At 45.9% G+C, this 21380-nt stretch overlaps 1 long non-coding RNA gene across 1 annotated transcript in view; it reads left to right on the top strand.

The window, feature by feature from the left end:
* The window catches only part of LOC122699297, a 45781-nt gene extending 31366 nt beyond the window's left edge, over positions 1-14415 (top strand). The window contains exon 3 of the long non-coding RNA XR_006342592.1: positions 14304-14415. This is a non-coding gene — a long non-coding RNA (uncharacterized LOC122699297). The remainder of the gene's footprint in view (positions 1-14303) is intronic.
* The last annotated feature ends 6965 nt before the right edge of the window (positions 14416-21380 follow it).

Below are 21380 nucleotides of genomic sequence, written 5' to 3'. Positions count from 1 at the left end.
TAATTAAACTTTTTATTTTGTATTGGAGTATATCCGATTAATGGGCTTCCCCTGTGGTTTAACTGGTAAAGAATACGCCTGCAACGCGGGAGACCTGGATTCGATCCCTGGGTTGGGAAGATCCCCTGGAGAAGGGAACGGCTACCCATTCCAGTATTCTGGCCTGGGGAATTCCATGGACTGTATAGTCCATGGGGTCGCAAAGAGTGGGACATGACTGAGCACACACATATAGCCGAGTAACAATGTTGCAATAGTTTCAGGTGGGCAGCCAAGGGACTCATCCATCCCTACACATTTATCCACTCTCCCCCAAATCTCCTCCCATCCAGGCTGCCACATAACATTGAGCAGAGCTCCTTGTGCTATCCAGTAGGTCCTTGTTGGTTATCCACTTTATTTATTTTTTAATCTTTTTATTTTGTATTGGGGTACAGCTGATTAACAATGTGATAGTTTCAGGCGGATGGCAAAGGGACCCGGCCATACATATACATGCATCCATTCTCCCCCAAACTCCCCTCCCATCCAGGTTGCCACATGACATTGAGCAGAGTTCCATGTGCTATAGAGGAGGTCCTTGTAATAAAATTTTTTTAAAGAGGAAGCTCACTCATTCCAAATGTACAACTCAATGGTTTTTTTGTATTTTACAGAGTTATGCAGTCATCGCCTTAACCTACTTTCAGGACATCTCCATCATCTCAAAAGAAGACCTCTGTCCCTGTCATTCATTCTCCAATTCCACTACAGCCCCTGGCAACCACTAATCTGCTGTCTCTATAGAGTTGCCTGCTCTGAGTATTTCCTGTAAATGGAATCACGCAACTCGTGGGCTCTGGGATCTGGCTTCTCTCACTCAGCATCACATTATCAAGGTTCCTTTCTGAGGTACCCTTCACAGCTTATCTGAGTTGGTGGAGTAAGCCAACCGTGGTTCTGCTGAGGACCCCAAGGGGCCCCACAGTCTCTGACATAAAAAAAAAAGACTATCACCATCAATAAGAGCATTAATAATAATAATGGTTGGAGCTTCCCTTGCAGTCCAGTGGTTAAGCTACCACCCTCCCTCTGCAGGGCACACAGGGTTCAATCCCTGCTCAGGGAACTAAGATCCCGTTTGCGGTATGCTGCAGCCAATCAATAAATACTAAAACCTTCCTAAATAATAATAACAATGGGAGGCCTTTGTGACTGTGGTTGAACCTCACATACCGGTTATGAATCACGTCCTTTTTCTTTCTTCTCATAACCGCTTTGAGTGAGGACAAGTTATCCCCAGTCCTCAGATGAGGAGGCCATATCCGGGAGACCCTGACAGCCCAGTGTCAGAACCAGGATCCCACCACCCGCCTCCCTCCTTCCCCCACACCCCTCAGCAACATGTCTCTCTTCAGCTGCCTGCTCACACGCTCAGCTTGGAAGGCTGTTCGCAGTAGCCTTTCATGGCCAATCTCTTCCTGGGAGTGTGGAGGCATGCAACCCTCTGTACTCACAAGGGAGAAGGAAATGGCAGCCCACTCCAGTATTCTTGCCTGGGAGCTCCCATGGACAGAGGAGCCTCGAGAGCTACAGTCCATGGGGTTGCAAAGACTGAGCGACTAGGCAAATACTTGCAAGGATTCCCCGGGGTGGCAACCTTGAGTCTGGGCACAAGGCAAAGAATTTGACTCTTTTGTTCTTATCAGAAAAAAAAGATAAAGAAGGAGGTATTTTTCAGTGGGATGTACCAATCCGTGAGCCTCTTAATTTCTTTTATAATCCTCGACTGGTGTTAGTGCGTGGACTAAACTCTGCATCTCATGTCGTAGCTTAAGTCAGCTGCTGATCATTCACTATACCATAATAGCATAGTCAGTTCCTAACTTAAATCTATACTGCTTCCATTAAGACACAAATTTCTAAGAGAAAAATCTCTTTTTTACAGTGAAACCATAAAGGATCTGTTTTATAATATTGAGATTAATTTACTGTTATGAAAATTTCATCAGTAAAAAAAAAGTAAGTGCTGGGACTTCTCTGGTGGCCTAGTGATTAAGAATCTGCCTTGCAATGCACGGGACAGGGGTTCAGCCGCTGGTGGGGGAACTAAGATCCCACATGCCGCACTTAACCCCCATGTGACACAGCAAAGACCCTGCATGCCTAAACTAAGACCTGATGCAGTCAAATAAATAAATAGTCAGTGCCGTGAAAATCAGAGGGAAAAAGAGCTTGGCCACTGTGAGTGAGTTGAAGTGTGTCCCCCGGCCAAAAATTATATCCTAGTCCTAATTCTTGTCCTGGAATCCGTGAACATGGTCTTCTTTGGAAATAGGGTCTTTGGTCTCAGGTGTCACCTGGATGCCTCCCTGTCAAAGGAGATGCAGGAAGACAGGAGAAGCAGAGACATTGCTCGGGGCCGTGGGGCAGGAGGTGGAAAAGCGTCATAGGAAAGTGCTCATGAACAAAGATCAGGATGTGACCCAAATCACTTTTCCCCTGTGTGACTTCCCTCTGGTGATTCGATCACTGGCAGTTAAAAAGGACAGCACATAAACGACCCTGATGCTGGGAAAGATTGAGGGCAGAAGGACAAGAGGGCGACAGAGGATGAGCTGGTTGGATGGCATCACTGACTCAATGGACATGAGTTTGAGCAGACTCTGGGAGATAATGAAGCACAGGGAAGCCTGGTGTGCTATAGTTCACGGGGTCGAAAAGAGTCAGACACGACTTAGCAACTGAACAACAACAGATTCAAAGGTCATCATGTAATTTGACAAGTCATTTTGCATAAAATATCTTCAGAATTCTTGAAGACATGTCCTGCTCTGCTTTGGAATTGCAGAATCATTGCAAATTGCTTTGGCTCAGGCACTGCTGGGGCCCCCCTTGCACCTCCACAGATCTGCGCCCCCACCCCGTTCGTCCCTAACGCCAAATCTGCGCACGTTGATCCCCACGGCCTCGTGTTCCCGGGCCTCTCAAGGCAGCTCTGGGAGGCAGATGCAGAGGCGGCCGTGTGACTGCACAAATTGCTGGCGCGTGGCCAAGTCAGCTCTGGACCCAAAGGCCAGAAGCTTCTAGCTCTTCGGGGGCAAATGTGGTGCTGACAGGAAAATGTTTGTTTGGTTTGTAAGTTGAGCTGGCCCACTGTGGAAGGGATGATAAAGATGGAAACCCATGTGGTCATGATGTGGTCAAGGCTCTGAACTTGGCTTTGATGGGCAACGCCACAGGCGTGATCCTAAGGGGGCTCAGCAGAGAGTTGACGGACGTGACCTGCGACCCTTTCCCTTTCTGAAATCATCAGACATCTGCTGAGTGAGCTGTTTGGGAACTGGTCCCAGGCCAATGTCATGGAGGGAGCAGAGTGTGGGGCGGGGGTGGTGGGTGGGGGGGGGCAGATAATCTCCAGGGCCCTTTTCATCAGGAACACACATGAGTCATTTTTAATCAATCAAAAAGAGGAAACGAGACCAAATGCAGTTAATGAAGACTCGAGTACCACGCTGTGAAGAACTTCCAGGAGTTGGACAGGCAACAGTGAAACCTTAGAGACAGCTTAAAGGGCCATCAGGAGGGAGGATGGTTAAGTAATTAAGGTCCCCACCACACAATGCGATATCAGCAAGTTGATAAAAAACAGCAAAGGAAAGCTACGTATGCTGACATGGAAAGATACGTGACATAGGGTTCAACGCAAGAAAAACCTGCGAAACAGTCTGTATTTGTTTCCTATGCCTGCTGTAACAAATTACCACCAGTCTGGCGGCCTAAAATCACACACACTTATTCTCTTACAGTCTTGGAGACTGGAAATCTGAAAACAGTGTCTTCAGGCTAAGTCAAGGTATGAGCAGGGGCTGAGTCCTTAGAAAGACTCAAGGGGAGAATCTTTGTCCTTGACTTTCTGAGCCTCTTAGGCTGCCTGTGTTTCTGGCCATTTGAACCCTTCCCAGATCGCTTCCAACTCTTGCTTCTCACATCTTCTATTTCTGTGGGAGACTACCCTCTGCTTCCCTCTGATAAGGATACTTGCCTGTGATTACCTTTAGGACATACCTGCAAATCTAGAATTATCTCACCATCATCGCAAAATCTTTAACATAATCACACTGGAAAGTCCATTTCATCATAAACCTGATATTTACAGGTTCTGAGGATTAGGGCATAAACATCTCTGCAATGAGGGAAAATGTTATTCAGCCTTGAGGGTGGTGGAAATTGTGTTCTGGTTCTATGGATGTATCATAGTTTATTATGCGTCATAACATAAGGTATCACTCAGGGATCGAGGCGGGAAACAGTAGTCACTTGAGGTCTTTTAACAGAAAGGGCTTTAATACAGGAAATTCACAATGGCTTGACTCTGCAATTGGAGCATGAAATCGGCCACAGACAATACATAAATGAAAGAGAGTGGTTGTGTGCCAATAAAACTTTATTTATAAAAACAGGCTGCAGGCTAGATTTGGCCCTGGGGGCTTTAGTCTGCCATCTCTGGGTGATATCACAGCAGACGGCGCAAGCAAATGGCATAGTCCTCACTCCTCTGCTCCAAACCCCCTGAAGGCTCCTGGTCTGGCCATAGTACTCTTGCCCAGGGTCTTTGCACTGGCTGTTCCCTCTACCTGGAACATACTTCACCTGGATACTCCCATGGCAAAACTCACCACCTACTCAGTAACAGATACAATTGCTGTTCTGATTCCTTGATCTCCTCACCCTTGTTGTTGTTATTGTTGTTTTTACCTTTTCCCAATATGATCAGCTCTGCGTATCTGAGGATGTGGGACCCACCAATAAAAAGGGCTTACTGTACTACACCATTTTATATAAGGGACTTGAGCATCTGCAGATTTTGGTACCCGTGGTGGTCCTAAAACCAATCCCTCTTGGATACTGAGGGACAACTGTGCAGGAATATTTCATTTTATTGTACTTTGAAGATATTGCACAAGATTTTTCACAGATTGGAGGTCTGTGGCCACTTCGCGTCAAGTAAGTCTACTGAAGCCATTTTTCCAACAGCATTTGCTCACTTCATGTTCTGTGCTGAGTTGCTCAGTCATGCCCAACTCTTTGCGACCCCATGGACTGTAGCCCACCAGGATCCTCTGTCCATGGGATTCTCCAGGCAAAAGTACTGGAGTGGGCTGCCACGCTCTCCTCCAGGGATCTTCCCAATCCAGGGATCGAACCTAGGTTTCCCACATTGCAAGAGGATTCTTTACTGGTTGAGTCATGAGAGAAGCCCTGGAAGTCCCACCGAGATATAACCACTTCATGTTATATTTTGGTAATTCTTGCAATATTTCACACTTTTTCATCATGGTTATATTTGCTTATGGGGATCTGTGATCAATGATCTTTGATGTTACCACCACAGCTCACTGGAGGCTCAGATGATGGTGAGCTTTTTTTAACAATCAGGTATTTTTAAGTTAAGGTACATACATTGTTTTTTAGACATCATGCCACTGTACTCTTTATTTTTAAAATAAATGGCATTCAGTGCTTTTATTCATATTTTTGAAGTTTGTCTGAAATTTATAACTTGAAGGTGATGTAAGGTTTATTTTTGAAACTTACACAATCAAGGTTGAGTAACAAGTGTATGAGTGGAACTTTTTTCCTTTCCAAATATAGCTCAAAACAGCTTTTATCCCAGTTTATTTTTCCGTTTACTGGATGCATTTATGGAAGGCACACAACAAGTATTTTGTTTTCTATTTTAACAACTTAAATGTAGATAAGACATATAAATCTACTTCTGTTAATTAAGGAAACTGGCAGATTTTCAAATATTGCTACAAATTACTATTAGGGTTTCCCTGGTGACTCAGATGATAAAGAATCTGCCTGCAACTCAGGAGACTGGGTTCGATCCCTGAGTCAGGAAGATCTCCTGGAGAAGTAATGGCTACCTACTCCAGTATTCCTGCCTGAAGAATTCCATGGACAGAGGAGCCTGGTGGGCTACAGTCCATGAGCCTGCAAAGAGTCAGACACGACTGAGCAACTAACACTTGCACTTTTCACTTTCACTATCAGACCAGATACTATGGGTACTTTGACAAAGCCTCTTTTTAGGCCAAAAGAGTAATTTTGTTTTTTGAGAAGAGGAGGAACAAGTGTTTATTTTAATTGAAATAATAGTTGATTTACAATGTTGTTTTAATTTCTGCTGTACAGTAAAGTGACTCAGTTAACATATATATAGTTGTTCAGTCTGTAAGTCATGTCTGACTCTTTGCAACCCCATGGACTGGAGTCTGCTAGGCTCCTCTGTCCATGGGATTTCCCAGGCAAGGATACTGGAGTGGGCGGCCATTCTCTTCTCCAGGGTAATTATTTTGATGTCTTCTTATATTCAGTTAACTAAAGGCTGGCAACATGCAGAAAACTTGGGCTTAAAAAAATTGCTTTGCTGTTTCAAAATACACTATAATCATGTCCAGGCTATTATTTAAACCAGGGGTCTATTTCCTATAGGCCAAATCTGATCCGCTGCTTGTTTTTGTAAATAGCTTGGTTTCCATAGTGCCTGAGCTACAACAGCAGAATTGAGTAATGATGACAGACACCGTGTGACCACAAAGCCCAAGATATGAACAGGCTACTGTGCAGTGTCTACATGACTTTCATGGGTACTGGGAAACCAAAAAGTTTCGTGTGACTTGCTTTATTGTGATATTTGCTTTATTGCAGTGGTTGGGAACCAAACTCACAGTTTCTCCAAGGTATGCCTGCGCTTATTCCCCCTCTGATGTCCTATATAACTTATTGTGTTTATCATGTCTTTGTGATGTCCCCTCACTAGAGGATAAACCCCACTAGAGCAGGAATCTTCGGATCAACTCTCTACACACTTGATTGAATGAATGATAGTTCTGTGTGTGTGTGTGTGAATGCACATGTGTACGAGTGTGCATAGAGATATAAACACATATCAGGAAAGAGCCACACCAAACTGTTGGAGAGAAACTAGGGAGAGATTCTCATTTCTCATCTCACATACTTTTTGCAACAAGCATATTTTCTGTTTTAAAACACGAGAAAAGGCAGGAATGTTTCCCAAAGGCATAGCATTTTTTTATAAGAGCTTGGAACCAATAGAAGATGTACAACGGCAAAGCACTGGATTTAGGCGTACCTTTTAGGGAGGATAAAAACAGGATTTCTGAGGTGAAAATGGAAAAAATAACCAGGGTCTCTTTGTAATCCTTTTTTTTTTTAGCTTTTTTTTTTTCCTTTTGAACATTTTATTTTGTATTGGGGGTACAGCTGTTTAACAATGTTGTGATGTTTTCTGATATTTTCAGGTGAATAGCGAAGGGACTCAGCCATACATATACATGTATCCATTCTCCCCCAAACTCCACCCGGTCCAGTCTGTCACATAGCGCTGAGCAGAGTTCCCTGTACCGTCTTGGTGATCTGTTTTTGGTGTTAGAGTTCACGTGGTGATGAAGCCTTGCATTAAAAAATGCCCTGATGAATCACACGGGCAGATTTCAGCATGGCAAGTGGGAGGAAAGGGCATCTTTGGAATCCACTTCTTTGTCTGTGGCAGGGGTGTGCGCTCCAGAGCAGGGGTTGACCCTCCCAACGGGAGAGCAGTGCGCAGGGGCACCTAACAGATCCGCTTCTTCAGGAGCACTCAGGAGCTTTTACCTGCTAGGTCAGTATCCTGGGGCTGTGTAGCAAAGTAGCGTTAAACAACAGGAATTTCTTCTCTGACAGTTCTGGAGGCCGAAACTCTGAAATAAATGTGCAGGCAGGGCCATGCTCCCTCTGAAGGTGCTAGGGCAGTGTCTAGCTTCTGGGGGCTCCGGGTGTCCTTGGCTCGTGACTGCATCACCCCCATCTCTGCCTCTATCTTCACACACCTTCCTCCTTCTACATCTTCATGCTGGCTTCCCTCTCTGCTTGTCTCTTGTGTCCCAACTCCCCCTTCTTATATGGACATCAGTCATTTTAGACCCAGACCTTCCCTAAGGATCTCATCTTAACCCACTTAAATCTGCAAAGACTCTGTTTCCAAATAAGGCCACGTGGTGACGAGGTGGGAGTTAGGATTCCAACTTTTTTTTTTTTCTTTTTCCTGGCTGTGCTGAGTCTTTGTCGCGGCACGCAGGCAGCTGCTGCAGTGAGCAGGGGCTACTCTCTAGTTGGGGTGTGCGGTTTCTCATGCAGTGGCTTCTCTTGTTGCAGAGCACGGGCTATAGGGTAAGCAGGCTGCAGTAGTTGTAGCCCTCGGGCTCGGTAGCTATGGCTCTTGGACTCGAGAGCGCGGGCCCCAGTAGCTGTGGTGCATGGGCTTAATTGCTCTGTGGCATGCGGGAATCTTCCTGGACCAGGGATCGAACAAGTGTCTCCAGCATTGACAGGTGGATTCTTAACCACTGGACCACCAGGGAAGCCCCCAACATATCTTTTTTTAGGGGACACAATTCAACTGGGAACAGAGGTCGTGTCTTTCTCACAAGGCAGCAAGAGATAATATGTGTCTGTCCGTCTCTTGGGGAAGGCTGAGGGCTGTGTGTGCTGGGCCTGCCACATGGAATCTCTTCCTGCAGTCTCAGATGCTGGAGCTACACTAACCTCTTCTCTACCTCCTAGTAGCCTCTGATCATGTGAACTAACCCACTGCAGTCAGGAGACAGAACAGGCTTCCACTGTTAATAAATTGTTTGCGAAAGTATCATGCCCATCACATTTGTGTGATATCATGCTTATCAGAAGGGCATCTGTGATGGCTCTAGGGTGATTACTGGAGGGAGAAAACAGCAGTCTCCAAGAGTCTTATTTTGCTAATATGTTAAAAGTGAGAGAAGGGAATTCCCTGGGGGGTCCAGTGGTTAGGACTTGGCGCTTTCACTGCCAGGGCCTGGGTTCAAACCCTGATTGGGGAACTAAGATCCCGCTAGCCTTTTTCAACAAGGGAGGGCACCCCCTCCCCCCACAAAAGGAGAGGAAAATGAATCCTTCCCACGTATGAACCAGAACATTCTGACTCAGCACAGTTCAGTTCAGTTGCTCAGTCGTGTCAGACTCTTTTTGACCCCATGGACTGCAGCACGCCAGACTTCCCTGTCCATCACCAACTCCTGGAGCTTACTTAAACTCATGCCCATCACATTGGTGATGCCATCCAACCATCTCATCCTCTGTCATCCCCTTCTCCTTCTGCCTTAAACCTTTCCCAGCATCAGGGTCTTTTCCAATGAGTCAATTCTTTGCATCAGGTAGTCAAAGTATTGGAGCTTCAGCATCAGTCCTTCCAATGAATATTTAGGACTGATTTCCTTTAGTATCGACTGGTTGGATCTCCTTCAGGAGAAGGAAAGAGAATCACAAAGGAAGAGGAAAGTTGAGAGCTATGGATCCCCTGTGTTGGGGATTAGTGATATGCTAGTATCTGCCTGGGCTTCCCCAGTGGCTCAGCAGTGAAGAATTCGCCTGCAATTCAGGAGTCACAGAAGACACAGGTTTGATCCGTGGGTTGGAAAGATGCCCTGGAGGAGGTATGGCAACCCACTCCAGTGTTCTTGCCTGGAGAATCCCATGGACAGAGGAGCCTGGCAGGCTACAGTCCATGGGGTCACAAAGATCCGGACACCACTGAAGTGACTTAGCATGCACACACACACGATTTGCCCAAGCACCAGCCAAACCCCACCTGGGTCCGCAGTGAGGGCATCCTGACCTGAGTTCTGCATCCACCACGGCGATGCTCACTGTGCCAGGAAAACTCCTAATTTCTCAGGGTCGACGGTTCACTGAACTAATCCTCAGGACATGAGTTCTCAGCGATCGCTGAGGGGGGCTTCCGGAACTCCCTGGAACCCAATCAGTTCCAATTAACCAGAAAAGGCAGGAATGTGGGCTGTGGATGGAGCAGGGTGAAAGGGCTTCTCGGCAGGAGAGCAGGCCTGGTCCACGGGCTGCCTCATGGAAACAGGCGCGGGTGCTGGCCACAACCAGAGGAGGAAGGGAAGGAACCCAGGTCTCATGGTCAGTGGGGTCTCCCTGTTCGATGGGGCTGCCAGGCCACAGGATCAAGCAACACCACCCTTTAGAGTTAATTTGATCATTTAAAAACCACATTTCAGTAAGCTAGACAGAAGGACAGATACTGCCTTGATTCCACTTGTATGAGGTCCCTGAAATAGGCAGATCCATACTGATGGAAAGTAGAATCAAGATTCACAGGGTCCTGGGGCTTGCAGGGGAGGGTGGGGGCATGGGGAGTCAGTTTTTGGTGAGCAGAGAGTTTATATTGGGGTTGATGAAAAACTCTTGGTGATGATTATACCTTCTCCAGGGGATCTTCCCAACCCAGGGATTGAACCTGGGTCTCCTGTGTGGTAGGCAGATTCTTTACCATCTGAGCCACCAGGGAAGCCCTATATAACATGATGAATGCATTTAATGCCCCTTCCAAATGTCAAAAATGATCGCTGTTTTGTTATGTGTAGAGTCTATCACACTGAGTTCATTCAAGGCAAAGAAAACAAACAAACAAACTGGATGCTTTCTGCACAGAAGCCAGAGTCCTTGAAAGGGGCCATCACAGTCCCTGTTAGCAGAGAAGAGATGCGTGGCCCAGGGAAACCAAGCTGTCCATCTCTTGCCAAAACTTGGCCTCTGTTCATAGGTGCCAAATAGAAACACGGAGACAGAGTTTTGGGTGAAGTAGAAAGGGTAGCTTTTAAGGCTTTGCCAGGCAAAGGGGGCTACAGGGAGCTGATGCCCTCAAGACTGTGGGACCCACCGTGAGGGAGGAGTACACAGTTATATAGTGTTCAAGGAGCAGGGTGTGAGCAGCCCCGGGACAATTCTGTGACTGGTTGGCATCAAGGTGAAGTTTTAGGCATCATCAACCTTCTGGTTTCAACCAGTATAGGGTCTATCTTGAGCCTCCTAGGTAGCCAATGCAGGAGACACAAGAGATGCGGGTTAGATCACTGGTTCGGGAAGATCCCCTGGAGAAGGCAATGGCAACTCACTCCAGTATTCTTGCCTGGGAAATCCCATGGACAGAGGAGTCTGGCAGGCTACAGTCCACGGGGCCGCAAAAGAGGACACAACTTAGCGACTAAACCAAAACAACAACAGGGTCTATGTTTTTGTGGTCTGCAGTTTTGACCTGGTGGGGGTCTGCTTCCTGTAAAAACAAGTTAGGGATGTTCGTCAGTCCTTTATATCTTTCGAGGACTTCCCTGGTGGCTCAGATGGTAAAGCGTCTGCCTACAACGCAGGAGACCCGGCTTTGATCCGTGGGTCTGGAAGATCCCCTGGAGAAGGAAATGGCAACCCACTCTAGTATTCTTGCTTGGAAAATCCCATGGACGTAGGATCCTGGTGGACTACAGTCCGTGGGGTTGCAAAGAGTTGGACACGACTGAGGGACTTCACTTTCACTTTATATCTTTCAGGGAACTGGGAGTTCTGTGATTCTGTTATGTGACAGAATTATAGTCTAAACTGTTAACAGCTCTCCAGCCCAACAGCTATTCTTTGTTTTTACGTCTTCGCATCTCCCAATCATTCACTCTCCAGTCAGCATTTCACTTCAAAAGAAAAGGACACAGGGGTTTGTCGACATCCAAGTTCACTGTCATTCCTTGGGGTCGAGTGGAGTCTGTGATTCACCTGTGGAAACCCGTCCCAGCCCCTGGCTGTGGCAGGTCCTAGGAAAGGAGTGTGTGAACTTGAGTTGTGGCAGGTGAGACGGTCCAGGTTCAGATTATCTGGCCTTGTTCTGATAACGGCCCATGGAGCTCTCACCAGCCATTCTCACGCGCCTGGGTGTACTTCTCCCCACCTTGTCTGGTTCACTCCAGCAGCTACACTTGGCAGCCACAGCTCCTGCCTTGAATCGAGGTAGCCAAGGGAGAAGTTTGAAAGCTGCATCTTGTCCAGACTCACTAAACAACCTCAGGCCAGAGGACCCCCACCCCCAACCTGAGCAGTGAGGGTGAAGCAGGAGATAGCTGTGGCCCCAGGCCAAACAAAGGTCCGTACAGTCAAAGCTATGATTTTTCCAGTAGCCATGTATGGACGCAAGAGTTGAACCATAAAGAAGGCTGAGCGATGAAGAATTGACACTTCCGAACTGGGGTGCTGGAGAAGACTCTTGAGAGTCCCTTGGACAGCAAGGAGATCAAACCAGTCAATACTAAAGGAAATCAACGCTGAATACTCATTGGAAGGACTGATGTTGAAGCTGAAGCTCCAATACTTTGGCCACCTGATGCAAAGACCTGACTCACTGGAAAAGACCACGATGCTGGGAAAGATTAAAGGAGGGAGGAGAAGGGGACGACAGAGAATGAGATGGTTGGATGGCGTCACCGACCTGATGGACATGAGTCTGAGCAAACTCAGGGAGTTAGTGAAGGACAGGGAAGCCTGGTGTGCTGCAGCCCATGGGGTCACAAAGTGTCAGACAGGGCTGAATAGCAACAATAGGCTGAACTGTTTCTCCCCTGTGGACAGAAACTCCATAATAGCAGGATGATGGAGGAGTCTGGGCCCTGCCCAGATAAGAGATAAAAGACCACATGTTCCTCATTCTTAAAGTTAAGGAGACCTCTCCCATACACATGCACAGAAGACCCTGGAGGTCAAAAAGGGATGGGACATCACCTCACACTAAGTGATGTCAACTACCTATAAGCCTCTTCACTAGAATTCATCTTGGCTAAGAGATGCATGCGCATATATGGAAGGATCCTGAGATATACCAAATACAGACTCAGGGCCAGGCAAATCAAAATGATTGGCCAAAGGGAACCTCAAAGAAATGCCCCATAACAGTAAATCAAACTATCACAAGCGTGTGACTCAATGACTCTCCTGAGCCCGACTGTGTGTCTGTCCACACGCACTGTACTCATTTTTCCCTCCTAAAAAATACTTTACTTTGTCTCACTACTTTCTATCTTCGTGGAAATTCTTTTCTGCAAAGCCGAGAAGCCAGGGCCCTTGTCACTGACCCCTGGTCCAGAGGCTAGGATTCAGTGGTCTCACTGCCATGACCTGACCTCAATCTCTGGCTGGGAACCGAAGCTTTTCTTCAAGCTGCTGCAGGCCCCCTGAGATCAAGGTCAGCTCAGGAGGCAGAAATGGTCCCTGACACCCTCTTCTCCCCATGTGTCTGATTGGACCCTGTATTAGTCTCCTAGGGCTGTTGCCACAAAAAGCTACACACTTGGTGGCTTCAAACAACAGAAACTTATTCTCTTGCAGTTTTGGAGGTCAGAAGTCTGAAATCAAGGTGTCAGCAACTCATGGTTACCGAAGGGGAAGGGGGTGGGGAGGGATAAATGAGGAGACTGGGACTAGCAGATGAAGCTACTATACCTACAATAGATAAACAACAAGGACTTACTGTATAGCATAGGGAAATATATTCAGTATCTTGTAATAACCAACTAATGGGAAATAATATTGAAAAGGAATACATTATACATATATATACAATATATGTACATTTCTATCTGAATCACTTTGCCATACATTAGAAACTAACACAACATTGGAAATAAACTATACATATTTAAACTGCTTGTTTATTTTTGGCTACACTGGGTCTTCGTTTTTGTGCACGGGCTTTCTCTAGTTATGCTAAGTGGGGGCTACTATTTGTTTCCATTCTCCCATTGCGATGGCGCCTCTTGTGGCAGAACACAGGCTCTAGAGCACAGACTCGGGCCCCGCAGCACGCAGGCTTAGTTGCCCCACGGCATGTGCGATCTTCCCAGACCCGGGATCAAACCCATATCCCCTGCTTTGGCAGGCAGATTCTTAACCACTGGGCCACCAGCGAAGTCCTATACATTTCTTTTCTCATTTAAAAAAGGAAAAAAGAAACAAGAAAGATGTCAGCAGGGCCATGTACCCTCCAATGTCTATAGGAGAGGTGTCTTCTTGCTTCTTCAAGCTTCTGGGAGCTCTCAGCATTCCTTGGCTTGTGGCCGTATCACTCCAGTTTCCACCTCCGTCTTCACAAATTTCTCTCTCTGTCTCAAATCTCCCCTCTGTCTTTCTTTTGTAAGGACACTTGTCATCAGCTTTAGGGCTCACCCAGATCTCGAGATTCCTCACTTTATTACATCTGCAAAGACTGTTTTCCAAATAAATTCACAGTCACAGGTTCCAGGGGTCAGGATTCAGAGGTAACTTGGGGTGGGGGTGCAAATTTCACCCTACTATGGCACTCAATCACATTCTCCATGAGGACCAGGTGTCTGCCTGAGTCTCATTGGTCCTCTGGGCAAATCTTGTTCTTTTAATGTCTCTTCCAGGTAGTACCCCAAACAGACTCAACCTTCTCAGGATGCGGAATTCTCTTTGAAGACCAACAACCCCAGAATTGAAACCTCCATCATGGGACTTCGCTGGTTAGGACACCATGCTTCTACCACAGTGGGCACAGGTTTCACCCCTGGTCAGGGAACTGAAATCCCTCATGCTACTCGGCAGAGCCAAACAACAAACAAACAAAACTCCACCACAGTTCATCATCACTTGAATGTTCCACATGAGATAGTCAGACAGACCACACAAGGCCTGGTGACCATCCAGGGTGCAGAGCTGAGAGTTTCCAGGAGAGAGTTGGGGCTGACAACCCACCCCTACAATTCCGGTGCAACAGGAAAACGTGAAACAAAGCCAGGAAGAGATGACATTTGACACATAAAGATGCCCATGCAATTGCAGATGGCATATCACCAGGGTGCATTTCCACTTCATTTTTGTCTGAAATTTGAATGGAATCATATGCTCCAGAATATGAATTGTGCTTGTCTCTGCTGCTGGTGACAGTTTTTGATGATTTGCAACTCTCCTTTCGATGATCTCAATTTTCTACAATGAAACTGTCAAAAGAAGTCTGAGATGTAAGAAATACTAAAACACGAATACAATGTGAGCATCAAGACTTTCTTTTTTTAAAGTGTGAAAAGACATGAACAATTTCATCTGAATTGCTGATGGCCGCAGCAGGACACAATTGGGCGCGGGACTGAAAAAGTGGACGCTTTCGAGCTGGGGTCTTGCTGCCCCCTAGAGTCCAACGGGAGAACTTCAGCACCAGGACCAGAAAAGGGAAGATGGAAGGGCACGGAAGTCAGGCAGAGAGGCTGTGTCAGCATGTCCTCTGACTCCTGCAAGCCCCCTTTCTCATTTCCTCCTTGAACATCTGGCCTGGCAGTGGTCCTTCGGGGTGCTTTTCTCCCCCACCTCCAGTCACGGGCAGGGGCGCTGTCCACTTTGGGTCCCCTGCCAACTTCCCAACTGACCTGAGTGCCATCCCTCAATAGCACTGCTACCCAGCTGAGGACACTGTAGGGACAGGATGCTCCAGCTCACCTCCAGTGAGGTGCCTGGTCCAGAGTGGGTACCTGAAAGATAACTGGAGGCACAGGTGACCTCAGGACTGCATCTCTGGGTCCTCTTCCTTCTGGTCTCATCTCCTCTGTCCACCTCAGCCCATTCTGTGCAGACTAGAGGTTACAACATATGGTTCAGCAATTCCACTTCTGAGTATTCATCTGAAGGAAACAAAATTACTAATTCCAAAAGATATCTGCGGACTTCCCTGGTGGTCCAGTGGTTCAGAATCCGCCTGCCAATGTGGAGGACATGGGTTTGATCCCTGGTCTGGGAAGATCTCACATGCCATGGAGCCACCAAGCCCATATTCCACAATTACTGAGCCCTCACTCCACAAGAGAAACCACCGCAATGAGAAGCCAGAGCATTGCAACTAGAGAAAGTCTGCATGTAGCAGCTAAGACTCAGCACAGCCAAAAATAAATCAATAAAAAATTTTTTTAAGAAAATAGTTTTTAAAAAAGATAGTTGCACCCTCATTTTCACTGCAGCATTACTTACAGTAGCCAACACAGAAGCAACCTAAATGTCCATGGATAAAGAAAATGGAAGATATGTATATATGCAATGGAATATTATTTTGTTATAAAAAAGGAGGAAATCTTGCCATCTGTGACAATATGGGTGGACCTTGATGGCAATAATGAAACGAAATAAATCAGGGAAAGGCAAGTACCAAATGATCTCTTGTAGAGGTGGAATCTTTTTAAAAATGGACAAAGGATCTGAACAGATATTTGCCATGGACTGAATATCATGTTCCCCCTAAATTCACAGTCTGAAATTAAAATGTCCAAAGGGATGATATCAGGAGGTTGAGAAGCTGGGAAGTGATTAAGTCATGAGGATGGAATCCCCAAGAATGAGACTGTAAGAAAAGACACCAGAGAGTAGGTGATCTCTTCTCTTTCTCCTTTCTGCCACATAAGGATACAGCTAAAAGATGTGTGCGTGCGTGCACACACATGCGCTCGGTTGTGTCCAGCTCTTTGCGACCTAATGAACTGCAACCTGCCAGGCTCCTCAGTCTACAGGATTTTCCAGGCAAAAATACTGGAGTGGGTTGCCATTTCCTTCTCCAGGGGATCCTCCCAATCCAGGGATTGAACCTGAGTCTCCTGCTTTGGAAGGTGGATTCTTTACCACTGTGCCACCTGGGAAAAGATGGCCATCTGTAAATCAGGAAGAAGGTCTTCACCAAGAACCTAACCATGATCTCAGAATTCCTCAGCCTCCAACACTGTGAAAAATAAGTTTGCTGTTTAAGCACTCAGTTCAGTTCAGTTCAGTCACTCAGTTGTGTCTGACTCTTTGCAACCCCATGCACTGCAGCATACCAGCCTTGCCTATCCATCACCAACTTCCAGAGCTGGCTCAAATTCATGTCCATCGAGTTAGTGATGCCATACAACCATCTCATCCTCTGTCATCACCTTCTCCTCCCGCCTTCAGACTTTCTCAGCATCAGGGTCTTTTCCCAATGAGTCAGTTCTTCACAGGTGTCCAAAGTATTGGAGTTTCAGCTTCAGCATCAGTCCTTCCCATGAATATTCAGGACTGATTTCCTTTAGGATTGACTGGTTTGATCTCCTTGCAGTCCAAGGGACTCTCAAGAGTCTTCTGCAACACCACAGTTCAAAAGCATCAACTCTTTGGCACTCAGCTTTCTTTATGGTCCAGCTCTCATGTCCATACATGACTACTGGATAAGCTCTTGGTTTAAGCACTCAGTTTACAGTAGATTCATTACAGCAGCACAAACTAAGACAACATGTCTCCAAATAAGATATACAAATGGTCAGTATGCATTTGAAAAGATTCGCAACATCATAAATCATTAAGGAAATACAAATCAAGCCCACAATGAGATACCATTTTAGTATATCCACAGATTTGTGCAACCATCACCATAATCAATTTTAAAGTTTTTTCATCACCTTGCGAAGAATCATCATACTTTAGCATTCAGCCATATCCCCCTTTAATAATACACTTTATTTATTTTGGGGAGGGGGTGCTTTCCAGGTGCCTCAGTGGTACAGAATCCTGCCCGCTAGGATACACAGTTTCCATCCCTGGGTCAGGAAGATCCTCTAGAGGAGGAAATAGCAACCCATTCCAGTAGGCTTACCAGGAAAATTCCACGGACAGAGGAGCCTGGTGGGCTGCAGTCCATGGGGTTGCAAAGAGTTGGACATGACTGAGCACACACACATTTTTTAATTTTTGAAATTTTTTTATTGGGGGATAATTGCTTTACAATGTTATGTCAGTTTCTGCTATACAACAATGCAAATCTTGTCCATGTATACATATATCCCCTCCCTCTGGAGCCTCCCTCCTTTCCCCTAATTATACAATTTAAATGGATGGATTATGTGGTGCGTGGATTACATCTCAATAAACGTGTTAAAAAAAAAAAACAAAAAAAACCTTCTAGGTGAAGGTCAAAAAAGTTAATAATAGACTCACTCTTATGTTCTCACCCCCAAGTTAAAGTGTTGCTACTCCCTGACCTTACCTTCCTTTTTGAAAGTAACCATGAATTTGTGTGTGGCAACTGTTGTCTTGCTTTTTGTCAGCTCCACTACCTGTATACAGTTATTTTTTCATTTTGAAAAACCTGAGCATCACCCAGACAAGGTCTAGTTCCATTCCTTTCCAGCTGCCCATGTTGCTACTGAGAATTCAGACACCAGGACTTTCATTTTTTTCTTCTTTCTCTGAAGGTTTGAAAGTCTTTCCTTTAATCCTTCCTGTTCCGAAACATATGCTGACTTTGTCCAGTTTAACAGATAGCTTCCAACATGGCCTTTGGGGTGATTAGGTCATGAGGGTGGAGCCCCCATGAATGGAATTAGTGCCCTCATAAAGGAGACCCCCTTCCACCATGTGAGGACACAGCAAGAAGACGCCGTCTATGAACCAGGAAGCAGCCCTCACCAGATATTGAATCTGCTGGTGCCTTGGTCTTGGATTCCTAGAACTGCAAGAAATATACTTTCTGTTGTTTGTAAGTTGCCCAGTTTATGGTATTCAGTTATAGCAGCCCAGACAGTCTAAGACAACTTGTTTCCAATTATTTGGTGTATGTAACTAGGAAGGGAATTGCAAAGGTTTTTAATAGAGAAGGCGGGCATGAAACAGCCCTGATTTCCAGGTAGTGATGAGCATGGTTTCAGGTGTATGAAATTAAAAATCCCTCTCTCCTTACTGGAAGAGTCAGAAGGAGCTGGCAAGGAGTTTGGTGTGATGACAGATTGGGGAGGTGTTAAGAGGTGCGGGAAGATCTGGGGAGGAAGGAGGTAGGAGTGAAGGGTGGTTGTAACCCCCTTCACAGAGATGGTCACTTCCTTCCCTGTGTGCTCCTAGAGAAGAGCTGTGTCACCACGGTATGTGTGTGTGTGAGTCACTCAGTCGTGTCTGACTCTCGGCCACTCCCCGGGACCGTAGCTGGCCAGGTTTCTCTGTCCACGGAATTTTTCGAGGCAAGAATACGGACACTGCTTATTTGCATTAGTTCTTTGTTTTGTGAGTACTCTGACTGCAGGATTTTCAGAGAGAATTTGAGCACCACCTTGGGTTGTGTCTTCTTATCTCCAATTTGCTATGACAATTTACCCTAACCCCTCCTTCTGTAAGTTGTCAACAAACTGATATGAAACCATAGCTTTTCTGATTGTACACCTGTGTTCATTACAAAAAAAAGGAAGAAAACGTAGACCAAGAGGGCAGAAGCTTTCTCACGACCTGTCACTCAGACCATCAGCGTTGGCATATTTGATGTTCAATTCTCGTCAGTGTGCTCATTCTCTAAGAAATCTGGGAAGGCCCTCCCCAGCACAGCACTTTGTCCAACCTCTTGCATGCCTGCCTCTCCAGCACTAGTGGGAAGCTCTTCTTTTGCATGGGAGCAATTCACAAAAAGCAAATCTATTTCTTGGCCCATAAACTTTCATTCAAAAATGGTGACAGCTTTGAGTCCCGTAGGAAAAAAACTATGTTCTTTAATAAGTTAATTTCCTACTTTACTGTTTTGAGCAGGGTCAGCAAACTTTTACTACATCAGATGCAAAGTACTTTAGGCTTTGCAGACCTAAAGGTCTTCATCACATAGACAACTTTGCCGTCAGAGTGAAAGCAAACAGAGACCATTTGTACAGAAAGGGTGTGACTGCATTTCAATAAAACTTTACATGCAGTCACGGGAGAAGGTTCAGATTTGGCTTGGAGTCTGTGTAAGTTTGCCTGATGGCTCAGATGGTAAAGAATCTGCCTACGATGCAGGAGACCCAGGTTGGATCCCTGAGTCGGGAAGTTCCCCTGGAGGAGGAAATGGCAACCCACTCCAGTATTCGTGCCTGGGGAATCCATGGACAGAGGAGCCTGGCGGGCTCCAGTCCATCAGGTAGCAAAGAGTTGGACACCACTGAGCAACTAACACTTTCACTTTCACTGCAGTTTGCCAACCCTGGTTTAGATTTTTTCCAGTTATTTGTGCTCATTCTCAGCACAGTCATGGTAGAGGAGCAGTCACACACATCTGCCTTTCAGTCTTTTCTTTCGCAATGAATGAATGACGTTAATGAATGAAGCAGAGAAAGACGGTGTGCCGGTGGGGTGGGCACAAGGAATGCGCCTGCACCCCCTCCCATCATAGGGGTTATCACACAGAGTGGTTCCAACTCTTGGGGTCACTGGGCAATGTCCAGACACATCTTTGGTTGGAAGAACGCTACTGGACTCGGCGAATGAAGGGCAGGGATGCTACTCAACATCCCTCCGTGTGCAGGATGGCCTCCACTGCAAAAAATGATCTGGCTCCAAACATCAACAATGCTGAGATTGAGACACCATAACTTAAACACAAGCATGAGAATTTAGAAAGCCTGTCTGGGGACTTTCCTGGTGGTCCAGTGACTAAGACTCCATGTTCCCAGTGCAGGGAGTCCAAGTTCAATCCCTGGTCAGGCAACTAGATCTCAACATGATGCAATGTAGGAAACCCGGATTCAATCCTTGGGTTGGGAAAATCCCCCGGGAGAAGGAAATGGCAACCACTCCAGTATTCTTGCCTGGAGAATCCTATGGACAGAGGAGCCTGGCGGGCTACAGTCTGTGGAGTTGCAAAGAATTGGACACCACTGAACAACTAACACTGTTTTACCTAAAGATTCCCACATACTGCAACAAAGATCAAAGATACCATGTACTGCAACTGAGAGCCAGCACAGCCAAAGAAATAAATAAAAATAAATATTTTTAAAAAGAGTGTTTGCTTGAGCTCCATTGTATGACTTTATTGTGGAAATGTGATACATGCAGATGAGAAAGTATTTGACCTAAATGTTAAAGGAACACAAAGATGCAACAAGAATCACAAGCAAGCATTCCTCCAACCTCAAGGTTCCCAGTGACTCCACCCTAGAGACAGCTTCTCTCTCAACACATTTTTGTTTATCTTTTCAGGCTTTTAGAAATTTTAACATTAATCATTCCACACCCTACACGTTATTTTGATTTATTTTCATTTAAAAATTCATGGGAACCAGTCCATGTGATTTCTTTTCACAATGAATAGCTGTTCTTTGAAGAGTTTTCAGTTTAGTTCTTAACACGACAGAACATACTTTACATACCATCTGTTCGTTCTGCAGCTCTCTGGGGTGCATGTGTGCTAAGTTGCTTCATAGCCCTTGCTAAATTGAGGCATGTGGGACACCACTGCCCATTGTAGACAGTGGGTGGCATAATTTCACAATTGTTTAACAGAGGCTAAAAGATGAAGGGAACTACAGGGAAGATGAATAGTCTAAAAGCTGCTAGAGAAAGGAGGAAGAGCAGAGGGAAATGAAAGCATGTAGCAGGATATTAGACACTTATATCCTGAATACAGGGCCACAGGAGGGCTTGGCCTAAGGGCTAGAAGCTTGGACTGTCATTGGTGGAGGCGGGGAAGGCTGCAGGAGGGTTGTATATATGAACAT

The sequence above is a fragment of the Cervus elaphus genome, chromosome 9 (genome assembly GCF_910594005.1).
Source record: "Cervus elaphus chromosome 9, mCerEla1.1, whole genome shotgun sequence".
Taxonomy (NCBI): domain Eukaryota; kingdom Metazoa; phylum Chordata; class Mammalia; order Artiodactyla; family Cervidae; genus Cervus; species Cervus elaphus.
Note: the sequence above shows the minus strand (reverse complement) of the source record. Positions and strands in the feature narration are given on the sequence as shown.